General features: G+C 37.7%; 1 protein-coding gene across 2 annotated transcripts in view; it reads right to left on the reverse strand.

Annotated features, from left to right (window-relative positions):
- The window catches only part of ESRRG (estrogen related receptor gamma), a 1,147,729-nt gene that overhangs the window by 670,093 nt on the left and 452,136 nt on the right, over positions 1 to 25,500 (reverse strand). Inside the window, exon 2 of one of the 2 annotated variants that reach the window (XM_044061393.1) lies at positions 9,635 to 9,754. The gene's annotated coding sequence lies outside the window, so the exon portion shown is untranslated. Of the gene's footprint in view, positions 1 to 9,634; positions 9,755 to 25,500 lie in introns of those variants that run through there. The other variant, XM_044061409.1, reaches the window with a different exon arrangement.

Raw genomic sequence — 25,500 nt, forward strand, 5'->3', positions numbered from 1 at the left:
CATCAAGATTATGCTTTGTAGCAAAACTAGTCTGAACTAGAGCTTTTGTAAGTAGCACAAATAAGTAAGAGAGGCTGCATCTGGATGTGCCCTGTAAGGCAATCCATTCTCGCTATAGCTAGACAGTATAACTAATATGATTACCAAAAAGAACAGGAGGACACCTAGCATAGGAAGACATGCATGTAAGCCTGTGCAGTCAGGGCAAGACCCAAGGACAAAACAGAAACACAACACCAGGTGTGTTACAAAGCAAGGCTACTGGAGTAAAACAAAAACTGCTACAGATGCTGCATCATAAAGCCTCATGTACCATCATCTAGACAATCCATACAGGTTTATTCTCTGTCCCAACAGGTCTCACTCTGGCTGCCAAGATATGAATATGAGTGACAGCTGTGGGTAGGGCTTCATTATGAAATTGCAGCTGCTTCTCTGTAGAGAATAACACTTCCTTCCATGATATGCCTTCTTAATGGTGATACAAGGAGGTATGATGAACCAATAAATGACAGATGTTTTATCTGAATGGCCTAACAGCAACTATTTGCTTTACCAACATATGCATAACAAACCACAGATAGAACATTCACATTAAAAGTGTGACTCAATCACAATCCCCAGGCTTCATTCCCTTGGTTGAGGGAAAAGGTGTAGAATGATTTTTTGCTGGGTTTCATTACTTTTGGATATTGGGAGTTTGCCCTTTCCCCACTGCTGTGCTTTCTTGGAATTGGTAGATATAATCTGCATGTATGGGAAGGGGTGCGGGTTAGCTTGCCCCTCTGCAAAAAACTGATTTTGATTTTTTTCAAGGTTCAGAGTTTTGATACTTTGCTTTTGGAGTGGGTCATTTGTCCATGTCAGTGTAGGACTTGCTGTGTTTACAATGACAGAAAATGCCACTTCTATGGATAAAAATACAAGATTTTTATTTCTGATAGGTTCACTGGTAAGTACTCGGCCAGCTGCCCTTATTGCCATTTTAAGCCTAGCCAATTTCCTGCTTTGTGCTCAAATTAACCTATCCCATATGGTTAGAGACTGGACTTACCCATCCAATGATCAATGATATATGTTACACCTAATGAGAAAATGGGGTTATATCACAGATAATCTGAAGGGATCAATGCATGGAACAAAGTATTTTAGAGCCGCCTTTGTCCATCAGTAGTACAGGGGAAGTCCTGGGGTATAGTTTCTGGTTCCCATCCACAGATCAAGTTGTGCTTGAAAATGGACTGGGTTGCATTTTGTTTTATGTGGATGGGCAGTCTGTTCTAGAGCAGTGGGGTATGCTCTGTAAGATATACCTGTCCCTCCAAACCATTCTGTTGATGTTGTAGAAGAGATTTTGATCACTAGACCGAGTATTTCTGATGCCACTGCCTAATGTGTAGTAAATCCATCAATATTAGGTCAGAGGATGCCTTGTAGCAGAAAAGTCCATGTATGATATGTTGCTTACTCCTGGTGTCGTTTAAGCAAGGTATCTCTGTGGGTGTTCCAGTTGTTGCATGCGTTTGGACAGATACATGCCAAAGAGGGCATTATATTCAATGAATGGCCTAATGAAGACTACGTAAAGAGGAATAATAACATTCCTAGATCTAGACACAATCCCTTTGTTTATAAGCTGTACAATACAGAAGGACTTTCTCACAAAAATGGACACATGTTGGTCGAAAGTTAGAAGACTCTCCGGGTAAGTTGATGAAACAAACAAAGTCTGGTCTGTCACTCCAAATATTCCAAAAACACTTCTGTGCGCCAAAGAAAAAGATTTATTAAGCAAAGCTTTCGAGTTAATCACCCTTCATCAGTACATAACATTGAGATCAATCTAAAGTCATTTAAATAGGGAACATCATTAAAACACATGATTCAGCCAGCCAAATAAAACCATCTTCCAATTATATACTAAACTACTACTTATTTACATAACAATTAAGACACTAGTATATCATATTATAATATATATATATATATATATATATATATATATATATATATATATATATATATATATATATATATATATATATATATATATATATAAAACATATATATATAAAATATATATTTAAACATACACAATCTATAAACTATAAAATGCAAAACATATAAATTTAAGTATAAATATAAGATAAATAGAAGATGAAAACTTTATACTACAGGCAGAAGAAATGATACAAGATTTTTTAAAGCTTGGCTATTCGCTTCAAGATGTAAATGCAGTATATGAAGATGTGAAAATGAAAAGAAATAATACATATAAACCTTTTTTAATGATAAGAGACAGCCTATACAGATATTTGGTGAGAGAAAAAATGTACTTAGGTATGTTACAACCTATAATGCCTTTACAAGGGATGTGTGCAATATAATAGAGAAACATTGGCTGATAATGTTAGCTATGCCAGAATTAAAAGACATAATAGGAATAAAACCTAAGTTTTCCTTTAGGAATTTAGATAATTTAAAACAAAAGCTGTGTTTCAAAGATTTTAAAGAGAAAAAGATAGAATTTTCGAATAGGAGTTTAACACAGAAGTGTTATAACTGTACTTGTTGTACAGATATCTATGATACGTCAAACATTTTTGAACACCCTTTAACTAAACAAAGATTTGAATTTAAATGTTCGGCCAATTGCAGCACTTCTCGAATAATGTATTTAGCAACCTGTGTAAACTGCCCAGCATATTATGTAGGAAAGACGACAAGAAAACTAAAATAACGCATAATAGAGCACAAATCGGAAATCAGAAGGGGAATATTAACAAATGCACTCAGCAAACATATTGTTGAAAATGAAAGACACATATTTAAATTTAGAGCAATTTGTAGAGTAGACCTTGGTATGAGGGGAGGGGATATTAATAATATGTTAGAGCTGAGAGAGCTAGAATGGATTATTAGGTTAGATGCTGAGGCAGAACCAGGTTTAAATGTAATGGTCAGTTTGAAACCAATATTAGTTAAAAAGCAAAGAGAAAATATCTAGTTTTTATATGTTTTGCATTTTATAGTTTACAGATTGGGTATTTTAAATATTTATCTTATATTTATATGTTTTACATATATGTGTGTATATATGTGTGTATATATATATATATATATATATATATATATATATATATATTTATAATATGATATACTAGTGTCTTAATTGTTATGTAAATAAGTAGTATTTTAGTATATAATTGGAAGATGGTTTTGTTTGGCTGGCTGAATCATGTGTTTTAATGATGTTCCCTATTTAAATGACTTTAGATTGATCTCAATGTTATGTACTGATGAAGGGTGGTTAACCCGAAAGCTTTGCTTAATAAATCTTTTTCTTTGGTGCACAGAAGTGTTTTTGGAATCTCCGGGTAAGTTCCCACATCCCAAACAACTGGGTCATATCTTAGGGGTATATTGTCAATGTGGTAGTTCCCTGGTATAGATGACTTTCCAAAGGATACAATAATGCATTTTTTGCCATTTACGTTCAGTCCGTGATTTTGGCACCAGTTATTTATTTGAGACAATCCTTGCAGGATGGCTAAGTCATATGGGGATTCAATGACTGCTCCTAGTTTGCAGTCATCTACAAACTTAGTCAGCCAGAACTCTTTGGTATTTATTTTTACTTAGAGAAGTAGATGCCAAACAGGAGAGGTCCCAGCACAGAACCCTAGGGGGAACCCACTGGTGACTGGTCTCTTTGTGAAGGTAACTTCCCCTATTTTGATTACATGCATGCTATCTGTCAGCCAGCTGGCAATGACAAGGATACACTTACTGATCAACAAGAACATTTAAAACAATAGAACTTTTTAAATCCTGGACTTAAAAGATAAATTCTGCTCTCCCAGACTGGGAGTGCTTCACAAGTCTTGGCCACAAACATTGAAACACAAAATCCTGAGATTAAAAAACTGCAACTACATTTTTTTCTGAAACTGCCCTTAACAAAATACAACCTATCCCCTAAGGTACTGTGACCATGGAGGTGACACATCATATTGTGGTGGAGGGATGCAGGGGCATTCTGACACCATAACTGATAAGTAGGTTTTTCTTTAGGGTTTGTTTTAATATTTCAGGAAAATGCAGTTTCAGAATTTTGTGGTTCAGTTTTGTGTGGCTTATTTTCTAAAACTCTTTTATTTGAGGGGTATACACTGCACTTTAAATATACTGCAATGCATAAATGCATTCTATGATTATTTAATGCAGCCATTTTTATACATACATACGCATACATCTACTCCCACACACCCACAATACGTTCCTGGTGTTATTTTAAGTAAAATAAAAGATGAAAATGAAACAGGGTTGTATTTCTGGCGTGCAGTACTTTAAAGTATGTAAAGCTTGTAAACTGTTGGCACTTAGCATGAAGACACAATTTAACATCTAGTGCTGGTATGATAATTCAAATTTAAAAACAAGCAGGATGTGGATGCTTTGATTTTGGACCATCTTGTTCATGTATATATTATGATTCTTTGACAACTTTTAGGTATATTTTATATATTTTTTTCACATTACAGAGGAATTTAGACTTTTTTCCCCTAGGAATTATGTTGTATATCCGAATGGACCATTGTCCCAGGTGAGGGAAGGACTCTATTCAGAGCTACTTGTCATTCAAAAGAAATAAATAAAATACATGCATGCAACCAGGACAGGTATAACATATTTCCTGGAGATGTAACATGACCTTTCCAGGAAACAGGCTTTATGGGTACGTAGAGCTCATTTAAAATAAACCTGTGTGCTCGCATAGTTGCCCTTTCTTAAGGTAAAACATGCAATCACTGTCACTGAAAGTTGGTCTCAAGATACATATTTTCAAGGGTGATGCTGCAATTACTTTACTGCAGTGATTTTGGAGCATTTTGGACTGGTAATGGAAACCAGCCAACTGAATTTTCACATTTCTCACTCAGTGTGAATGCAAGCCAGAGGCTCATTATTTCATTATGATATCTTTTGTGTTCAGAATGCACAATTCCAAAACTTGCCAAGTAATATATACAAGTGCTCTAGCTGTCTACCTGCTCTGAATGAACAAGGGAAAGCATATATTTACATGATAATGCTGCAGACAAGATTCTCCAGTATCTTTCAAACACTGCGATTCAGGGATCTGGGTCCTCACAAATCCGGATCTTCAAATAAATAAATAAAACACATCATTGAGAATCAAACAGGGATCCGCAGTGGTGCAGTGGTAGCGTTGTTGCCTTACAGCAAGAGGTTCTCCCGTTCAATTCTCGGCTGGAGTGCGGGGAGTGCCTTCTGTGTGGAGTCTGCATGTCCTCCCTGCGGTTGGGTGGACGTTCGAAAGACATGCGTAAATGGGCGTGCCTCGTTGAAGTTTGAACATCGAGCTGGCACCTCGGCGTTCGTGAAAACCTACTGCCAATTAGCGGACCGGAGTTCTGCTGTGGCGACCCCTAACCGGGAAAAGCCGAAAGACAAACAACAAACAACATTGAGAATCAAACAGGCAAGATATGCAGCTCTGACTTTGAAGTCAGGTAAAGTAGTCCTTCATCTTCAAATCATTACTTTAACTTCAACTTTTATATACATATACATATATATATATATATATATATATATATATATATATATATACACACACACACACACACACACACATATATATATATATATATATATATATATATATATATATATATATATATATATATATATACAGTGGATATAAAAAGTGTACATACCCCTGTTAAAATGCCAGGTTTTTGTGATATAAAAAAACGAGACCACAATAAATCATTTCAAAACTTTTCCCACCTTTAATGTGACCTATAACTTGTACAATTCAATTGAAAAACAAACAAATCTGTTAGGGGAAAAAAAATCTAAAATAAAAAATGTATAATAAGCTGGTTGCATAAGTGTGCACACCCTTAAACTAATACTTTGTTAAAGTACCTTTTGATTTAATTACAGCATTCAGTCTTCTTGGGTAGGAGTCTATCAGCATGGCACATCTTGACTTGGCAATAATTGTCCACTCTTCCTTGCAAAAGCGCTTCAAATCTGTCAGACTGTCAGGGCATCTCTTGTGCAGAGCCCTCTTCTAGTTGCCCCACAGATTTTCTATTGATTAAGGTCTGGGCTCTGGCTATGCCATTCCAAAACTTTAATTTTCTTCTGGTGAAGCCATTCTTTTGTTGATTTGGATGTATGCTTGGGGTCATTGTCGTGTTGAAAGGTGAAATTCCTCTTCATTTTCAGCTTTCTAGCAGATGCCTGGTGGTTTTGGGCCAGAAGTGATTGCTATTTGGAACTGTTCATAATTCCCTCCACCTTGACTAAAGCCCCAGTTCCAGCTGAAGAAAAGTAACCCCAAAGCATGATACTGCCACCATCATGCTTCACTGTGGGGATGGTGTTCTTTTGGTGATGCAAAGTATTGTTTTTGCTCCAAACGTACCTTTTGGAATTGTGGCCAAAAAGTTCAACCTTAGTCTCATCAGACAACAACACATTTTCCCACATGCTTTTAGGAGATGTGGTGTATTGTTTTGCAAATTTTAGCTGGGCCTGGATGTTTTTCTGTGTAAGAAAAGGCTTCCTTCTTGCAACCCTACTGCATAGGTCAGACATATGGAAAATTGGGGAGACTGTCGTCACATGTAGTACACAACCAGTACTTGCCAGAAATTCTTGCAGCTGCTTCAGTGTTGCTTAGGTCTGTTGGCAGCCTCCCTGACCAGTTTTCATCTTGTTTTTTCATCAGTTTTGGAGGGACGTCCAGTTCTTTGCAACGTCACTGTTGTCCCATATTTTCTCTACTTTTTGATGACTGTCTTCACTGTGTTTTATGGTATATCCAATGGTGTGGAATTTTTTTTGTACCCTTCTCCTGACTGATACCTTTCAACAATGAGATCCCTTTGATGCTCTGTAAGGTCTCTGTGAACCATGGCTTTTGCTGTAGCAGAGAACTGAGTAAATGTCAGAAAAATCCTACTAGGACAGCTGAACTTTATTTGGGATTAATCAGAGTCTCTTTAATTGATGGCAGGTGGTACCCAAGAAGACTGAATGCTGTAATTAAAGCAAAAGGTGCTTCAACAAAGTATTAGTTTAAGGGTCTGCACACTTATGCAACCAGTCTATTGTACATTTTTTATTTTTTATATTTTTTCCCCTAACAGATTTGTTTGTTTTTCAATTGAATTGTACAGGTTATAGGTCACGTTAAAGGTGGGAAAACATTTGAAATGATTTATTGTGGTATCATTTTTTTATATCACAAATACCTTGCATTTTAATAGGGGTGTGTACACTTTTTATATCCACTGTATGTATATATCACTCCCTCTTTTGCTCTCTCTCTCTCTCTCTATATATATATATAAATATGTATCTATATATATATATATATATATATATATATATATATGTACATATGTGTGTGTGTGTGTGTGTGTGTGCATATATATATATATATATATATATATATAGATAGATATATATACATATGTATATATAGTGTTCAAGAGACAGTACTACAAACAGCTGTTAAAATCTAGTCATACACCTGGTGCTCTGCTATAGATATATAGATATATACATGAGATGACACATTACCATAATTCCTTCTCAAAATATTTGGTACAAGGTTTGCTGTCACTTGGAAAGGATTAGGATAGAGGTAAAATGCAAAAACAAGTTTTGCTCAATTAATCAAATGGTGCATTTTAAATTATTACATGGTACACCACTGCAGCATCAACATTCAGGGTATGTAATATATCCATTAACACAGGGTATGACGTGCTGTATAACAATCAACATTCCTGGGTATTCTATCCCACCCGTTCCCAACTGACAGCACAGATGATTTTCAACATTCCTGGGTATTCTATCCCACCCCTTCCGAACTGACAGCACAGATGATTAAGACTTTGAAACATTAACAATTCACTTTCTATAGCACAATAAACAAGCTTTCATTTCTTCCACCTCTAGTTACCTTCTGTGTGATTCTTAGCAAGTACTAAACCAGACACTGGTCCTGGGTCACGCTTGAAAAGGGACACTTGCATCTAGTGGGATTACTCAGTTAGAAACAATCCTTGGTATGCCACATACCCACCGACATTCCTGGGTATGCCACATACCCACCAGCATTCCAGGGTATGTCATATTCCCATGAGCATTCCTGGGAATGCCACATACCCACCAACATTCCTGGGTATGCCACATACCCACCAGCATTCCAAGGTATATCATATTCCCACGAGAATTCCTGGATATGCCACATACCCACCAAGATTCCAGGGTATGCCACATACCCACCAGCATTCCAGGGTGTGTCCTATTCCCATGAGCATTCCTGGGTATGTCATATTCCTATAAGCATTCCAGGGTATGCCACATACCCACCAACATTCCTGGGTATGCCACATACCCATCAGCATTCTAGGTTATGCAATATATCTTACACTGAAGGCATAGTCTAATCCCTCCTAGTATATAAAAAGGTGAGTCTTCCATGAAAGGCTGCATTCTGTTGACCAAAACATGATGTCACAGGGACAGAATAATGACAGAAGGTACACTGGCAGGCAGAGAATCTCACAGCAGTCTAATGAAATAAATGGAGGCAGAGAAATGAGCTATGATGAAAGGCTTGGGGCTGCTCTTTCCAAAAGTAAAATGTGGTTATTGTTTCAGAAAGCAACAATATGACTAAACATAGAAGGCAGTCCGTAGCTCGCTAAAATGAAGCTCCACAGAAACACCTCACCTCAAAGTCTCCTGGTATGCAGACTGTGAATAAGGACTCTCTGACAAACAGCGGGATACAGGGGGCTAGCAGAAGGCCAAAATGTAAAGAGGCAGAGCCTTTTGGAAGGACTAGGCTTAGAAATGTTCTGGATTAATCACTAATGCTCCTAGCTAAGTCAGTGTGTGGGAAACAGCTACCAGGGGGGTGACAGAATATGCGGTTGAAAACACACATGTAGGTCTGAATATCCAACTGTAATAACAAAGCGTATGGGAGAAAAGCTAAAAAAGACCACCTGATCTTCACAGAACTTAATCCACGGTCTGGCAATGGCTGAATCAGAACATCTGGATCACCATTCAGGGCAACAACCTTTGAATGTCAATAATATGTAGATGGGTGGACATACCTCTCAACTGTACAGATTTTTGCAGAATGTCCAGATTTTCTCCTCATATTTTTGATCTATTTTTCATAAAATTGTGGTTTTCTAGCAAATCACTGGCAAATCATTGAAGATTTAAGTCAGAAAATAATGACAGACGTTCGAGTTTCAGACTTCATACCCTATAGAAAATTCATGCTGATGCAAAACCTGTAATTCTTTCTACTTCCTAAGTTTGCAAGAGCAATTATTTAAAGTGTCTCTATTTTTGGGCCTATGTCCCCCATTATTTATGACTTTATCCAGACTTCTTGCTCTAAGAGGTTGAGCGGTATGGTGGGCATGTAGGCAACCCTTTACCGAAAGAAGTAGAATGAAAGATTTGATTCATGGTACTTAGAACAAAAACCACAGTTTTCTTAGCCTTGTCAAAATAACATTTCTTACTAAAAACAGTACATGCAGAAATTGGGACATACCTACAGTCTTCAGGAAGGTAAAGGGACACACCATAAAAAATGCATACGGTATATTTAGAAGCAGGGCTGATCACTTATTCTGCGAGGTACTGAATGAGGAAAACAGTTCACTGAGAACCACTACAAAAAAAAAAAAAGAGTTGAAATGTTAATGAAGCCTAGAAAGCATTTCTGATTTACAGTTCTCTTAGTGTCTAACAAATAAGACTTTGCAATCCACATTAGCTAAGCAAAGTTTATACATCCTGCCTACTCACACTAATTTATGCAGTAGGTAGGTAAGCAGAGATAGTACATATGTTTCATGCCAAAGAAGATTACTAAAGGAAAACAAACTGAAATCCATTTCAAGTATAGTTGAGAGAAAATAAATGACAATAACAGACCTGTACAATGTTCTTTATTTCTGGCTGATAAAAATAGTGCAATTTGCTCCTCTAGAATTTTCAGTGACAGACATAACTCACATTAAAAATCTACTTATGAAATTCTATAAGGAAACAAAAACTTTCACATAAACAGAATAAGCAACAGCAGTTGAATCGTCAATAACATGTGATAAAAAAGTCCTTGTGTAAATCCTTTTTTTTCTTGTCTGTTACAAAAGGAGCTGTTGGAAAGTCCATTGGTGCAAAAACATGCTGCCTAATTAATAAATGCTTGCTACAAGTGTCTGCCCCAAGGGAAAAATCTACGCAACATTCCTATGGCGTGGGTCAATACTCCTTAGCTGCCAGTCTGTTACAACAGTTAAGTTACTGCTTTGTGTTTTCTAATTATGCAAGCAGTAATTGAAAAGAAAACAAATGAATTTTATTTTTAGAGTAATGTTGCACTCCATCAATAACAGCTCAGAAGACTTCTAATCATTACCGTTAATGACTGCAGAATATGATTACAAAATCTCTTTTAGCATTATTTCTTTTATTAAACTGGGGGATCCCAGATGTCAGTATCAGAAAAGACTTAATGGCTTCAAACTTTCAATGAGTTGAATGAAGACAAGCAGATATTCTATAATGCTATATCTGCTCCAATCATTCTGAATCCTATGTTATTTGAAAGAAAATGAATCTGTGGAACAAGCAGTTTAATAATGCTTTTATGTTAAGATGAATATAAACAATAATTGTTCACCATTAGAAGTTTGACAACTGTTATAAAAGTTTAGTTTGTTAAATTATTCAAATGCTACACTAAACTAAAGCATCAAAAGTACTAATGAGGTTATGGATATTGACTTTAGAAAGTTACTTTTAAAAGTGGATTAGCAAAGATTACAAGTTACAACATAATATAAACAATAACTTATGAAATATAGCAGTCAGTAAATATTACTTACTTTGAAGGCATGACATACCATAGCCAATGTTGGTTTTCCATACACCTTTCAGACATGTCCAGGAATACAAAGCCATACACTGAATCCACACAAGGATAATCTGTAGGATTTGACCTGCTGTCACAAAACCACTAAAGTAGATCTGTCTTGCAGCAGTCTGGCTGGGACCAGTTTAAAGTAATGCACATCACCACTGGCCCTCCTTGGGGGATGGCATAATGCTTAAGGTGTTTACTTAACAGACATCAGGTACAGGGTTTGATTGTCACCTTTGGAAGCACGGTTTGGCTTAAAAAGGCCCATGGGTTGTTAGCCTTGTAATCATCTAATCACCTATGATGATATATGTATGCACATTATGTATTTTAAAGAGGGTTTTGCCTTCATGTCAGGACTATATATGATACAAAACCTCCCTAGCAGATATATCAGACAGAATTAAGAGGAAGTTAACATTTAGTCATTCTCAAAGTAATACATTTTGAAGATGAGAAAATCCCCAAACAAAAATGTCCTGAAGCCTGAGGAGTACCTGCATAACAGTGTAAGGCAGTGAAAAGAGTTCACAGGACTCAAGAAGACACTGGGCGTGGTACTTGATTCTGACTAGACGGCACTGACCATGTTACTTGGTTCTGATTAGAAGAGGCATATAACTTTTTCTAGTCTAAGATGTTTTGTATAAAACTGCTCTCAGTCTCTTAACTGAAGTCCCATTTCAGGAATAAACAGACAAGGACATGTTCTGGTTAAATAGTCAAATACAAGACAGAGAAGAGAAAGCCTTGTTGTACAACTGCATCACAGAGGCATTGAGCTGTCCAAGCAATGAGACAGCGGAGAATGGACTGGTCTAAGATACTTCAGTTTTGGTACAGAAAGACATTTAAGCCAAACTGTGCCATACAAAATATAAGTAAAGCAAACCCAGTGAGACACCTTTTACCTGACTTACGGTTATCACCTGTCTCTCTTTATGTAATTCTGCCACTGTTTGGACAGTTGCAGCTCACAAAAAACATGAAAAAATGCAAATGTGCTAAGATTTTTTAACAAGAAATGCTTCCTTTAAGAGCTGCATTAAACAATTATTCTGTATCCAATTTAATATTAGATGAAACAACAGAGACTGCTCAAAATCTAGAACATTGAATTTTTAGTTTGGCAGAAAAACGTAGTCCAGTCTTTTGCAGTGGCTGTCAGTAGGGCTTGTCCTGCACAATCTCAGATTTATTTATTTTTATTTATTTGACATTTGTTGACCGGGAGAGTCCGACTGAGCCAAAGCCCTTTTTCAGAGGAGGCCTGGGGAGAAAAGCTCCAGAAGTACTACAAACATACGGAGTAGTAAATGTAGTGATACAGTAAGATACAAAAGCATAAAGCAAATCACTATGTTCAATTATTTATATATATAAATTATTTGCAAACTTAAACCACTGAATCTAGCAGTACAATCTCTGTAACTGTGGGTCAATTACATGTATGAGGTGTATACCCTTTCAGAAACAGGAACAGCTGATAAGAGGTTTACTAAAGTAGAACTCAGATACCAGTAGGTTGTAGGTTTCATCAGACAAGTAGTAGCAGAAAGTTGAAGTACAGCCAGCGAGTAGCCAAGAGAGGAAGTAAGGGGACTAGGTGAGAGTTGAAAGTGGAATGGTTATGGAGGGTAGTTACAGTGACAGATCCAGGTACTGTTTAGAAAGTTTTTGATAGCAGTCTTGAAATTTTTGTGGGTGAGGAATATTCCTGATGTCTAGAGGAACTTTGTTCCAAGATTTAGCAGGGGAGTAGCTGTATAGGTTTTGCCCTGTTTTGCTTTTCGGTTTGTAGATCTGGAGGAGGTTTTGTTCACAGCATTGGAGAGAACTTGGAGGGAAATAGAGAGAGACATGGGAGGCAAGGTCAGGACAGAAGGAGGGCTGGTTCAGTATAGAATGTATGATTTGTAGCTGAGAGAGAAGCAGTTAATGGAGAAATTCAAGCCAATTTAAGCTTTTAAGGGTGAGACAGTGGTGGGAGTGGAAAGTTAGATCTGCAGTGAATCTTGCAATTTTGCTGTATGTGAATTTTAATTTTGATAGGAGAGTGGTCTGATGGTTAGTGAGGATTTGTGAGCCATAGAATAGGCTTGGATGGAGGTATGAGATTTTTGACCTGGTAGAGACATTTTTTATTTCTATACAGAAGCCCAAATTTTTGGTGGGTTTTCTTGATGCTGTTAAAGACATGCATATCAAATTTGAGTTGGCCATCTGTGATGACCCCAGAAGTTTGGTGTGAGACTCAACAGAGATAGGTGCATTGTTAAGGGAAGATATTGAGAAGGAAGATTTTAGATGGTTCATAGTTTTGGGAGTGAAACGCAGGATTTTAGTTTTTTTAGATTCAGAATCAGCTTAAAAAAAATAAACTTTGGCAATTTGTGAAGGTTACAACCTTATTTACTTCAATAAAATCAAAGGAAACAATCTCACAGTTTGGTTCATGGATAGCTGTGCAAAGTCACACATTGGAATAAAACTCCAATGAGCTGCAGGGAGCTGTTTTAGCAGTGTTGTGATGCTACATAACTTCTAGTTGAGCACAGCACCATCAGAGAGTAGAATGCTGAGGGTCAAACTGGCTCACTCTGTCCACCAAACAAAGGAACAATACATAAGTTGTGAGGACGTGAGATGCAGGGGCTAATGCAGGAACTCTGAGGACTAGAAATTCATTCAATGATGCTGCCAGGCTACAAAATTACAATATTTCTGTGTAAAAGAAGAGCAGATATTGCTGTAGTTTTCAATAGATGAGCAGCATACAACACTGCTACTTCCAGAAGTAGATTTTCCTTTTTCTGTAAAGCAGGTGGTATGAAGAAGTCTTCACAAAGTAACACCTCTAAAGCGAACAGATATTCAGTGGCAGTAGCTGATGCTTACTCACTACTGTTATTTTTGCAAAAGATGGTTCTTTAGTGTTTTCTGACATTACCTCTGGATAGCCACTGAAAAATTAAATACGATGAATATAAAATGGCTTAGGTCTGTCTCAGGTAGTGAGTTTCTTTAGGCAGTCTATCCCTTTTTCGAGAGGCAACAAAAAAATGAAATAACTAATTCTGAAACAAATGGACAGCGAGACAGACAGAATGAAAAAAGAGCTGCAATACTACTGTGTGCGTGCTAATTTCATTAGCCCTACAGGAATAATGCACAGTGTGTTATTGTTCATAGGATCATAGGAGGTTACTAGGATATTGGCCCTGAGGCCCTTATAAACCTAATCAAGAGTTTAGCCCATGTTTAGACAAGTCCGCACCCAAAGCCCCTTCCAGCAGGGAACAGGTGGAATCCCAGGAATGTATTTTCTATTTCCTATCCAGTTATCCAGGTTGCACTTAAAAAGGGATAATGAGGTACTCTGCTTGATGTGGAGAGGGAGTCTATTCTACAGATGGGGGAGTCTCTGGGACACAAATCTGTCCCGTCAACAAATCTTATTGATATCACAGACCAGGCTGAGGTCACGGTAGGGGTTGCTCGAGTAGAGCTTGACTTGCAGATATGCAGCAGTGTCATCAAGGCAGGGTCTGAGATTGCTTTGTATGCCAGACAAAGGTCACCTCTGAGGAGTCTGTATGAAACTGAGTTGAGGGACAGGACTTTTAGTCTATCTGTGTAGGGTAGGTATTTGAGGCCCTGGATTCTCCTGGTGAGGAACCTTTGTGGTCTCTCCAGCTGCTGCATGTGCTTTGCAAGCTACATGCTGAAGAGGATGTTGTACTCAATAATTGGCCTTATAAGGGAAGAATACAGGGATGTTATGACCTCTTTGTCCCTGGATGAAATACCCTTACTTATGAGGTGGGCCATCTAGAAAGCTTTAAGTACAACGGAAGCAACATGGTGGTCATAAGTCAGGTTGCTATCAATCTGGGTGCTCAAATCTCTCAGTACTGATTGTGTATTTAGGACATTGTTATTAATGTGATAATATGTGGAGATGTCACTCTCTCCAAAGGGGATGATGATGCATTTTTTGGCATTCAGCTTGAGGCCATGTTTCTGGCACCAGTCATTTGTTTGGGTGAGATCCTCTTAGAGGACATCCACATCACCTGAGGAATGGATGACTGCACCCAGCTTGCAGTCATTTGCAAACCAGGTCAGCTATAGCCCACTGGTTTTGGCCTGCACCTCAGAGAAGTATATCCCAAATAACAGAGGCCCCAAGACTGATCCCTGGGGTATGCTTGTTACGGGTCTACTGCTTGAGGTGGCATCCCCTATTTTGATTAGGTGGGTTCTATCAGTGAGCCAGTTTGCTACCCATCTGGTAACATATGGATTGATGCCTAGTTGAGAGAGTTTATCTACTATGCCCGAGTGGAGAATAGTGTTGAAGGCATTGGCTAGGTCAAGGTAGGCAGTGTGCACTGTCTTCCTCTCATCCATGGCTTTGGTGACCGTCTCAAAGAAGTCAATCAGATTTAACAGACATGACTTCCCATTGACAAAGCCAACCTTTGTGCGGTTGAGTGTTTGATGGTTGCCAATGTTCCTGTTAATGAGGTCCATGATAATCTGTTCCATGGCCTTGCAGATCAGGCTAGTCAGGCTGATGGGTCTATAATTTCCAGGATCAGTGGACACTCCGCCTTTGTGTAAAGGGATGACAGTGGCTGTCTTCCACTTGGCTGGGACAAAGCCGGTACTCAGGCTTTGGTTGAATAGGGTGCCTAATGATGCTGCAAGTTCATGCCTGAGTTCATGTAGGACTGTAATGCTCTCCACATGACAATGGTCAAAGAAAGGATACTACTAGAAACTTTTGTTTAAAAGTGCACCAAGATAGAGTTATTATGATCTCCACGTTACAACGGGAAGAGTACCACATGTAGTAGTGAGTTACACAAGTAAGGTATTTAAGTTTCTTGCCATCTGAATAACACTAGGGCAGATAATGCATATATATATATATATATATATATATATATATATATATATATATATACATGTGCACAGGCGCGTGCGCACACACACACAAATAAATATATGTATGTGTGTGTATAGTTTGAGAAATCTCTGAATGAAAGTTTAATTGAGTTTCTGAAATGCTCCCCCTGCTTTATAAATTAACATTGGTATGATGTGTTGCTAGGCTTAGGAAGTGGCTGTGCTAGCAGAATAAGCCTTACCCATATCACAAATTACTTTACAATTTTTTTGTGAAGGAAAATGATGCAGTTCCATGGACTATTTGGACAGGCTGTGACAGCTGACCTTTCTGTCTTCCTTATCCTTGGCAGAAGAGACAACTGATCATTGTTTCACTAAGCAGACAACATGCTGTTGTCTATGTACATTCACTGTGTGCAAAAGAAGGTCACCTGTTTTTTAACATCCAGAGAAGAAGAGTTAAAGAACAGTGCATCCATTTCACGTCCTGAATGAGGGGTTAATATGCAAATTACTTTAATCCTTATAAAAGGTGGAAAAATGGACAAAGTGAAAGTATACAAGGTTTCAAGATTCATCTGGCTTAAAGCAACAGCCACCAAAATAGTGCTTTACAAGACAAAAAAATTATTTCTGCCTCATGAGCTCATTCGAAGGGAGAAAGAGATAACGTTTCAAGTGAAGATATGAGCTCCAATGGCTAAGAGTGTGATTCCTAAGAGTCTGCCTGACTATCCCTTCATGAAATGACAGAAATGGAAGGAATGCCTTTAGCCCCACTAGCCTATGGGTTGTTGAACAGGCAGTAGGTGAGGCCTAGTTTCAGTGCAGGAAAACTTAGGCTGTTTAGCTGTCTTAGTGCATAAGAGGCACATTTCTGTGATGTTCTGCAATTACAGTATCTTAGAGTAAGAAACACAGTTTGTTTTTTATGTTAAAGCTTACTTTTGCTCACTCAGACACACTACTGCACTTATAAGGTGGCCATAGTTTGTAACTGGGCCATGAAGCTAAGTGTCTTATCTTTCCATTTACTATGTTTTTGTTTTCTTCTGCAAGTGAAGCAACCTTTAATTCTCTTTCTACAGACTTATTTCAGACTACCTTTATCATTGCTGACTGTGCTTAATGCTCTGTTCATACTTACCATTTTACATGTGCAAACCTAATATTCTCAGGGGCGACTTTAATCTAACACCTTCTGGCTTACTGTTGGATTTTGCTAGTGCTAAGTCCGACTTTCATGTGCATTTTCAATTTTATATTAATTTATTTATAAATTAATCTGAATATATGGTCTGATTAAACTGTAATAATGATGACCAGGTCTAACTCAACGGCAAATTCAACCTCATAATGCTTTACTGATAAGCTCACTAGGTAAATCATAATGAATATCTTTTTTTAATCCATTTTAAGCTTTTTCCACTTGTGTACACCCTGAAAAGTTTTTCAATGGCAATTAGTTTTCAGGATAAAACCTGTAACTTACTTAATGGGAAAAGGCCAAGAATTTATTTGAACTGCAGGTTAGAGATTGCCTTCCCCTATCAAGGACTGATATCAGAGTATAGCAAAGAAAAAGAAATAGGGGGATCCTAAGTTTAAGACCAGCACTGGTAGAGATTTTTAGCAGAATCTGGAACAGAAGCTATTAAAAATGGAATAATTAGTAGACCAAACAAAATATTGCATGATAACTATAAAAATCAATCAGAGGAGGTTAGAAAGGATTGGGGAGACTGAATAAGCAATTCACAAAGAAACAATGGGGATTATATGTCTCCCAAATATGCAACAAAGTCTAGAAGATTTAGGATCTCTGCTTGTAAGTGTTTACATAGGTACTTTATACCCTAAGTAGACTTCAAAGAAATTTTTCAAAAATATTTTCTCAGGTAGACAGCAAATGCTGGAGGTGTGATGGGGAAGAAAGAAAAAAAAGAGTTAACCGGGAACATATTTTCTGGGAGTGTAATGAGTTGGCAGACTTTAAAGATTCCCTACAGACTGCTCTGTCAGAGATACTGAGTGAGCAATTGGTGTAACCAATGAAGTCATTTTTTTTGAACTGTGATACAGAATTGGAATTGTCTAGACATAGTAAGGCCTTGCCTAATTATGGTGGCTGCCAAAAAAACAATTACTAGAAAATGGAAGTCAAAGTCTAAACCATCTTTACTAGAAGTATTGGATATAGAAACAGAGATAAAACAATTGCAATTGGGATCTTTACAAAAGGGTAGGAGCAAATTACATAAGAAAAAATGGGAATTGTGGGAACAATACACACAGAGGAGGAGGAACAAAGTTTAAAAGATGGCAGGATTTGAATCAGCTATATAATGTTTGACTGACAATGACTGGATAGATTTTAAGTGCTGTATAATGTTTGCAACTACAGTTATGTCAACACGGTTTGTGATGTATAATGTCTGCAACTAAAATTATGTCAGTATGGTTTGTTTTCATTTATAGAAATGTACGATTGCCTACATCATATGTGATAATTTAATAAAGATGTTTCTTGTTTTAAAAAAAACGTATAAATTACTTAAACAAGCCACTTGACATGACTTACAGCACTCTGAGTTGTTTTGGTAGCAGTGAACTTTAACTATGGATTTTGGCTAATTTTGTAATGCTCGCCAACATTTCCATTATCCTACAATCTTATCTAGCATATCTGTGCAAGTCTTTGGATATCCAAAGGATATAAGGGTGGGGACCTGCCAACAGCCACTGATGGTGGTATACTGCCAGCAACGTGGCTTAATTCTTGTTAGGGTTACTAAATAACACCGCTGGCAAAATTGTCAGTTGACAGAAGTTCAGCTGCTCTTAGACTAATTTCCAGGAAACCTATTAGCAATCCAAGGACAGAAGATAAGAGCTGGTCCTATATAAGAGTTGTATATGAATGTGTGGTTTGACCTCGACAAGCAAAGTACTGCCCTTGTATTCATAAATGAGATCTTGTGGAATGTGACTTTGGCTCCTTCTGGTAGCAGTAAATCTTACTGGAATCTCTGTTATCCATCACCCTAAATGGGGTAAGATTGAGCTTTCTAATGGTTTACACGTACTTTCAAATACATCTTGGTTACAGTAAAAATGGATTATCTACTAGTTCTTGCAAGTAAAGTGGACAAGGAGCCACTTCACTGACCACTATTTGGTGAAGATGAACTTGTCTCCCAGATCATTATATTCTTTAGGAAATGACTACTGGAGCATTTTTTAAGTGTGAGCCAGCACTGATGTCTTCTTTTGGAAGGATTTTCTTTGTGTTTGTACAACAGTGGAGTTGGTATAAATTTAGGTGTTCTGGGGACTTGCTCCACCCACGGTGGTACAGGCCCCCACAAAAATGTTTACATTTAGATTTCTCACTGGGTAGAGTACTTGTGCTTGGCAAGATGGTTCCACACTGAGTTGTTAGTTGAAGGATCATAGTGGAACCAGAATAAATTGCAGGTTCCTTCTCATTTGCTTTTCTCTCTCTTTCTTTAGTTTTCAGTCAATCATCAGCCTCTCCATTCATTTCCCATCATCAATGTGAAGGCTGACTAGGAGGGACCATCAATTACAGAGCCATTAAGATGGTTTGACATTTTTTTATATGCTAAACTATTCCTGCACACAGACTCTGTGACAGTTTGGGGAATGACTGTGCAATCTGCAGAAAACATCCTCTCAGGCAACACTTCCCCTCCCTGATGGAATATGCACCACCCTGTGCAACCTTTCCCACCCTACAAAGGAGAGGTAAGCATCCGATGTCCCTTCACTCTTCTCCCTACAGAACCAGGTTGGCTAAATGAACCGTAGTTGCTTTAGCCACACTCAGGGCTCCATCTCTCTGCCCCACAAACCCAGGTGTAGGGTAATTTCAGCATCTTAATCAGTGGTAAGTCAATGGTTCAATATAAAAATGGCTCTGTGTTATGACTTTATTTGTAATTACCACTAAAGCCTAATGTAAAAGACATAATACTTGCTCAATGGAAAGGTCTCTGCCTCACAGTTCCATGATGTGTGGTTCTATCACTGTCTGTGTGGACTCTCTTTGTTCTTCTGGAGTCAGAGTATTTGAATTATTTGTGCAGCAAAGAAGAAGAAGGTGCAGGAATGTGTGTTTAATGCATACCTCCCAACCATAACAAATTACTCGGTTTTTACCGAGTTTTGGGGTCCAAATGATGGGGTGCCATGATTCTCGAGTGGCATCTCTTCACTTCTGAATTTTTTCCAGCTTTGTTTTAAAATTTATTTTTCTTTTGTGCTTTTGAGTTGATGTCAGCTTCATCAGCCTTTCGGAATTGAGCTCAAGGGTTCACATCCACACATTTCCAGCTGTTTTAATGGATATATCTGCAAGGGAAATGGATCTATCTGTAAGGGAAACAACTGCTGTTGCATTGAATGAAGTATGACCTTATTTCTGAGTTTCTGCAAGGAAACAACTGCTGTGAGAAATTGCTGCTGCAAAGAATGGAGTTTATTTCTGCACAGAGAACGGGCTTGACTTTTAAAGGTATTCTTTTCATGACTTGAACAGAGACAGTTTATTTCTGTGTTTCTCCGTGCTTAAGCCAGTGTGTGTGTGTGTGTGTGTGTGTGTGTGTGTGTGTGTGTGCGCGCGTGTTAGAGGTACTCAGGCTCAAACCCTGTACCTTGAGTACAGGTAAAAAGATTCTAAAGTCCCTAGCCACCACCACTTGTGAATTTATGCCTCATATTTTTGTTCTATTCCTCATTAAAAAAAAATCACTGAGGGACTGAATTCACTAAATACTGACAGGCATTTGAATTTCAGACTTCATATTCTTCAGAAAATAAATGGTAACACAAAATCTTTTATTCTAGCAATTTTCAACGTTTATAAGATCAGTATTTGAAATTTGTCCCCATTTTGGGGCTATATTCCACCATTATTGGCTTTTCCAGGTTTTTTGTGGAGAGCTATGGTGAGAAGTGAGAACTGAATTCACTAAATGATAGCCATTTAAGTTTCAGTCTTCCTGTCTTTCATGAAACTGCTGATTTGGCTTAGTGTTGTGTTGCTCTGACTGTAGTGCACAGGGTCCTGGGTTCAAGACTTGGCAGTGAAATGCATGGTGGTAACTCAACATTTTATTCAAGCAACCTTCCAAATTTATACAAGCAATGTTTAAATGGGTCCCTGGTTTTTGGCCTTTTGTTCCCCCCCCCCCAAAAAAACTGAAATTGAAAACAAGTGCGAGAAGCTGTACAAGATGCCTATGGCTTACTGTCATTCTATGTGTGTGTGTGTGTGTGTGTGTGTGTGTGTGTGTGTGTGTGTGTGTGTGTGTGTATGTATATATATATATATATATATATATATATATATATATGTGTGTGTGTGTGTGTGTGTGTGTGTGTGTGTGTAGTAGACTTTTATCATGGAAATGTTCTGAATAGGGCAGTTTTGTCATTATTGGTTCATGCATTTTGTTTCACTGCCTACTGGAAAAATGTTCAAACAATAAATTTAACATGCGATTGTGTATATAGTGGAAGTAGAATTTTATGATTGAAATGTTCTGAATAGGGCAGTTTGTCATTATTGGTTCATGCATTTTGTTTCATTGCCTACTGGAAAAATGTATAAACAATAAATTTAAAATGCACTCTAACTTAAGTCTAACAAGTGTGCTGTATTATACAAGGTTATAATTTAATAAAGTCAAGAAGGTGTATGAAAGAACGCATGTATGTTTCTTGTTTTGTGTGCAAGGGGCCTATGATTTGAAAACAGCCCAAAGGTAATCTTTATCCACCACTGGCCAGATACATTTTCTTTGGATGTAGTGTGGGTTTCAACGCTGTTTCAAGGCCAGAGAAGTTTTAATGCCAAGTCTATTTTCATTGAGAGACAGTACTGCTTTGTTTAGCAGATATCTATTAGTGTTTGTGCATTGTGCTATAAAATGTAAAAATAAAATGCAAATAATCATTGTAGAAGTAAAGTAGTATGCACACATTAGTGTTTATGGTAAATGGGGTGAAATTGCCAGGTAATGGGACACCCAAATGGCTGCAAGGGGACTCTGGTGCCATATTTTGGTAGTCTGTTCTTCAGTTTGTGTTTGAAAGTTGGTATCCCACAATTCCACTGGAGTGGGTGGGGTTGTGTAATTATGCATGCAATTATGCATGCACATTTTATGTTAATCAGCATACAGATTTGTACCTATTTTTCATGGGCCTTGTCCAGATTTTTGATGTTTCCAGGTTGAGAGGTATGCTCTAATGTACCCGGGATTAGGTCACATGTAAGGCAAATTAAAATAGAGAGAGAGAACACAGACTGTTTAAACTGGCACTGGATATGCTAACCCAGGCAGACAGTGGTTCATTCTGAAGCATTTATGGCTAAACACCAGATGCTGTTTTCCTTCTGGTGACTGGATAAGTAAGAAAAAGACTGGAGATAAATGCATTTTCCTTTATAATTATTACAGTGTACATACACCAAATCACAGGGTGCATGTTTTGGTTTCTGTGTAAGATTTTAGTTTGAGGAGCTTAAAGTTTTGTATATTTTGTCTGGCAGTTTTCAGGGTGTGTTTCACTTGTGGATTTATACTTTTATGAACTTACAGGAATCATTAGCACCTGCCACAAATGTGAATTACTGTGAAGAGATGAACATGGGATAGAGGTTGAAATACCAATATACATTCATACATACATACATACAAATATTTCAAGCACAAGCACTGATGCCCTTCTAGCCTGCCAATATAACAAAACAGTTGTTTAAGAGTCCAGGCTGTTCTTATATTGTTTCTATATTGTTAATACATACTCAAGTTTGGGTCTAATGTAACTAACAAAGAATGACTTCATAATTTCTGATTTCCTAGACTTTATAAATCTTTTTATACAACTAATATTGTTATAACTATCATTATCCTATTGGTTGATATGATTAGAAAAACTCAAAGCTGGATATATCCATATACCCAGGTCCTTAAATAAATCTGTAGCTTCAATCACTGTGTACTGTATTAAATATTCACCTTTCAATTTATGTCTCCCAAATCTCATAGGCTTAATTTTGATGTACTTAGCAACATATTATTCTCCTGTGCCCAAATGGTCAATTTAGTCAAGTTATTTTGCAGACATGCCCTATCTGTAACACATCTACTCAGTTTACCCAATTTCAGGTCATCTGCATACAGACTGTAGAACACCTCACATGAAAAAGATAGGTCTGAAAGATACAATGTAAACAAGTAAGAGCCTAGGACAGAGCCCCATGTGACACCCTGACTGTAACCAAGCATTTCACCTGTCCAATTGCTGTATGATACTTGCCATGTCCTATTTGTAAGCCATGAAGCTATCCATTTTATCAAGATGAAATCAATACCTAGTTATTCTAATTTATTGATCAGTGTTTTGTGTATGGCCCTGTCAAATGCTGAAGTTAAATCTATATGAAGTACATCACAGCACAATTTTTCATTCATGTCTGTTATTATGTTAATCTTATATTATGTTAAGCAGGAGTCCTTCCAGACACCCTTAGTGACCACCCAACCCACCTTCTTATTAAAATACAAAATCCATGCCAACTCTACCCCACTAATACAAACTACCAGGAACAAAAATAACTTTGACCCAAACAAATTCAAACTTGAACTAAAAAAACATAATTGGAACATACTAAAAGAAGTATCCCTAGAAGAAGCTGTAATCCAATTCAACAACACTTTTCTAAAAATCCTAGATGCCCATGCCCCACCTCATACCACAAAACTCAAAATGAATACTGCCCCCTGGATCACCAGAGACTAAAAATAAGATTTCTCAAAGAAATAGAGCTTGGCATCACTGGGGAGCCACAAAAACTACAGTAACTAGAGAACAATTCCAAAAACTTAGAAATGAAACCAAAAAAAAAACTATTCTCCAGGATAAAAAGAATTATTTCCTACATCTGCAAAACAGGCACCAAAACAACCCCAAAAAATTCTGGGTAGGAATAAATAAACTACTTTACCCCGGCAAACCCTCCACCCCATCGCCAAACTCCAGAAGCAAAATCACCGACATACCTGAATCATTCCACAAATACTTCATAGAAACCATCTCTAAACTAGTTCAACAACAACTCACTACTACTACTACTACCAATATACGCAAACTTGCAGTCAGTCTCCAAACTACCTTCCAATTCCAACCCATCCCTACCAATTATGTCAAACAATTATTATCCAAACTTAAACCTACTACCCTAGCAGCAGATGACATCCCAGCAGAATACCTCCAGTTGGCTGCTAATGAACTTGCCTACCCAATCTCTATTCTACTTAATAGATCTATATCAGAAAGCACCATCCCACCAATCTGGAAAACCTCCTACATCATCCCTTTACATAAAGGTGGAGCATCCATTGACCTCACCAATTATCGTCCTATTGCCATCCTGTCTCCACTAGCAAAAATTCTTGAAAAATTTATACATTACCAGCTTATGCCATACCTACTTAATAACCAACTTCTCTCTCCTACCCTACTTAATAACCAACTTCTCTCTCCTACTCAGCATGAATTCTGCCCTGCCCACAGTACAAACACAGCCCTTCTTTCCTTTACAAACCTCATCAACCAAAACAGGCACTTAGGTAAACTAACATCTGCCATATTCTTGGACCTGTCAAAAGCCTTCGATATGGTCAACCATCCCAAACTACTCCACTCCCTTAATAATCTTGGCCTTAGTGATCATGCACTAGCCTGGTTACAAAATGATCTACATGGTAGACAGCAAGCAGTTCAATGGGACAACAACCTATCCTCACTGCTGCCTATTACCACAAGAGTCCATTCTGGGACCCCTACTATTCTCTATCTTCATTAATGATCTCCACAGCATATGCCAAGATGCAACTGTTATACAATATGCTGATGACTCAACATTAGTCTGCTCAGCCAACGACCCACACAAACTCCTCTCCATTACCCAAAAAGTCTTCCAAATTACAGAAACCTGGTTTCTGAACAAAAACCTATCACTTAATCCCAAAAAGACTAAACTGCTGCTATTTAAACCAAACAAATCCATCTCAATGCCCAACACATTCAATATTGTGTCCAGAGATGGGACTATCATCTCTCCAGGCACTCATACTAAACTGCTAGGAGTGACCATTGACAACAACCTCAAGTTTGATCTACATATAAACCAAACTATTAAAAACATTCACAAAAAACTGTGCAGTCTTTACAAAAACAAACCATTTCTAACCCAACCTTCTAGAATAACCATAGCTCAAACCTACCTCCTCTCCATACTATTCTACGCCACTCCCATCTTCACCAACCTGCTCAAAACTGAAATGGCCAAGCTTAACATCTGCTACAATCAAGTTGCCAAATTTGCTACTGGTGCCCCCTACCGTGCCCACCACTGTCATTCACTAAATCAACGTAACTGGCTTGAATTCCCAAATCTCCTCTCATTCCATCAGCTTTCTTTCACCCAGAAATTCCTACTACTTCCTGAAAAAAAAAACAGCACTGTCTAATCTACT

Source organism: Protopterus annectens, chromosome 1.part0, assembly GCF_019279795.1.
Source record: "Protopterus annectens isolate FY-2018-M chromosome 1.part0, PAN1.0, whole genome shotgun sequence".
NCBI classification, from domain to species: domain Eukaryota; kingdom Metazoa; phylum Chordata; order Ceratodontiformes; family Protopteridae; genus Protopterus; species Protopterus annectens.